Source organism: Arachis hypogaea, chromosome 18 (genome assembly GCF_003086295.3).
Source record: "Arachis hypogaea cultivar Tifrunner chromosome 18, arahy.Tifrunner.gnm2.J5K5, whole genome shotgun sequence".
NCBI lineage: Eukaryota > Viridiplantae > Streptophyta > Magnoliopsida > Fabales > Fabaceae > Arachis > Arachis hypogaea.
The window spans coordinates 101,770,683-101,773,401 of NC_092053.1; the positions used below are offsets into that span (position 1 = coordinate 101,770,683).

Consider the following 2,719-nt stretch of genomic DNA (forward strand, 5'->3'; position numbering starts at 1 on the left):
CATTAAAGATTTCTAAGTTTGGTGTCTTGCATGTTTTCTTTGCATTAAAATTTTTTCAAAAATATATTTTTGATGTTCATCATGATCTTCAAAGTATTCTTAGTGTTCATCTTGACATTCATAGCATTTTTGCATGCATTCATTGTTTTAATCCAAAATTTTCATGCATTGCATCATTTTTATGTTTTTTCTCTCTCATCATTAAAAATTCAAAAATCAAAAAAATATCTTCCCCTTTTTCTCTCTTAAAATTTCGAAAATTAGATTTGACTTTTTCAAAAATTTTTAAAATCTAGTTATTTTTATGAGTCAAATCAAATTTTCAATTTAAAAATCTTATCTTTTTCAAAATCTTTTTCAAAAAAAAATCAAATCTTTTTCACCTTTCTTATTTATTTTCGAAAATTTTAAAAATATTTTTCAAAAATCTTTTTCTTATCTTTATCACATAATTTTCGAAAATAACATCATCAATTAATGTTTTGATTCAAAAATTTCAAGTTTGTTACTTACTTGTTAAGAAAAATTCAAACTTTAAGTTCTAGAATCATATCTTGTGATTTCTTGTGAATCAAGTCATTAATTGTGATTTTAAAAATCAAATCTTTTTCAAAACTAATTTCAAACATATCTTTTCAAAAATATCTTCTTATCTTATCTTTTTCAAAAATTTGATTTTAAAATATCTTTTCTAACTTCTCATCTTCATATCTTTTCAAAATTGGTTTTCAAATTTGTTTCAACTAACCAACTAACTTTTTGTTTGTTTCTTATCTTTTTCAAAACTACCTAACTAACTCTCTCTCTCTAATTTTCGAAAATATCTTCCCTCTTTTTCAAAAATTCTTTTTAATTAACTAATTATTTTAATTTTTTATTTTAATTTTCGAAAATTACTAACCTTTTTCAAAAACTATTTTCGAAAATCACTAACCCTTTTTCAAAAATAATTTTCGAAAATCCTTCTCCCTCATCTCCTTCTAATTATTTATTCATCTACTAACACTTCTCTTCATCTCACATCACTGCTCCTATCCTTACCTTTATGTTTGGATTCTTCATTCTTCTTCACCCCTATTCCTTTTCTTCTTCTACTAACAATAAGGAACCTCTTTACTGTGACATAGAGGATTCCTCTTCTTTTCTTGTTCTCTTCTCTTTCTTATGAGCAGGAACAAGGAAAAAGGCATTCTTGTTGAAGCTGATCCAGAACCTGAAAGGACTCTGAAGAGAAAACTAAGAGAAGCTAAATTACAACAATCCAGAGACAACCTTATTGAAAATTTCGAACAAGTAAAGGAGATGGCAGCCGAACCCAACAACAATAATGCAAGGTGAATGCTTGGTGACTTTACTGCACCAAATTCTAATTTACATGGAAGAAGCATCTCCATTCCTGCCATTGGAGCAAACAACTTTGAGCTGAAACCTCAATTAGTTTCTCTGATGCAGCAGAACTGCAAGTTTCATGGACTTCCATCTGAAGATCCTTTTCAAGTTCTTAACTGAATTCTTGTAGATATGTGATACTGTTAAGACTAATGGAGTAGATCCTGAAGTCTACAGGCTCATGCTTTTCCCTTTTGCTGTAAGAGACAGAGCTAGAGTGTGGTTGGACTCTCAACCCAGAGATAGTCTGAACTCTTGGGATAAGCTGGTCACGGCTTTCTTAGCCAAGTTCTTTCCTCCTCAAAAGCTGAGCAAGCTTAGAGTGAATGTTCAGATCTTCAGACAGAAGGAAGGTGAATCCCTCTATGAAGCTTGGGAGAGATACAAGCAACTGACCAAAAAGTGTCCTTCTGACATGCTTTCAGAATGGACCATCCTGGATACATTCTATGATGGTCTGTTTGAACTAGCTAAGATGTCATTGGATACTTCTGCAGGTGGATCCATTCACCTAAAGAAAACGCCTGCAGAAGCTCAAGAACTCATTGACATAGTTGCTAATAACCAGTTCATGTACACTTCTGAGAGGAATCCTGTGAGTAATGGGACGCCTCAGAAGAAGAGAGTTCTTGAAATTGATACTCTGAATGCCATATTGGCTCAGAACAAAATATTGACTTAGCAAGTCAATATGATTTCTCAGAGTCTGAATGGAATGCAAGCTGCATCCAACAGTACTCAAGAGGCATCGTCTGAAGAAGAAGCTTATGATCCTGAAAACCCTGCAATAGCAGAGGTAAATTATATGGGTGAACCTTATGGAAACACCTATAACCCATCATGGAGAAATCATCCAAATTTCCCATGGAAGGATCAAAAGCCTCAACAAGGCTTTAATAATGGTGGAAGAAACAGGTTTAACAATAGTAGACCTTTTCCATCATCCACTCAGCAACAGACAGAGAACTCTGAACAAAATACCTCTAATTTAACAAACTTAGTCTCTGATCTATCTAAGGCCACTGTGAGTTTCATGAATGAAACAAGGTCATCCATTAGAAATTTGGAGGCACAAGTAGGCCAGCTGAGTAAAAGGATCACTGAACTCCCTCCTAGTACTCTCCCAAGCAATACAGAAGAAAATCCAAAAAGAGAGTGCAAGGCCATTGAATTAATCACCATGGCCGAACCTGTGAAGGAAGGAGAGGACGTGAATCCCAAAGAGGAAGACCTCTTGGGACGTCCAATGATCAATAAGGAGCTTCCCTTTGAGGAACCAAAGGGATCTGAGACTCATCTAGAGACCATAGAGATTCCATTGAACCTCCTT

General features: G+C 33.9%; 1 non-coding gene across 1 annotated transcript; it reads right to left on the reverse strand.

Annotated features, from left to right (window-relative positions):
• Positions 1 to 1,702: 1,702 nt before the first annotated feature.
• On the reverse strand, positions 1,703 to 1,810 carry LOC112773720 (small nucleolar RNA R71). Its single transcript, XR_003188256.1, has one exon. It is a non-coding gene; the product is annotated as a small nucleolar RNA R71 (small nucleolar RNA).
• Between the last annotated feature and the right edge of the window lie 909 nt (positions 1,811 to 2,719).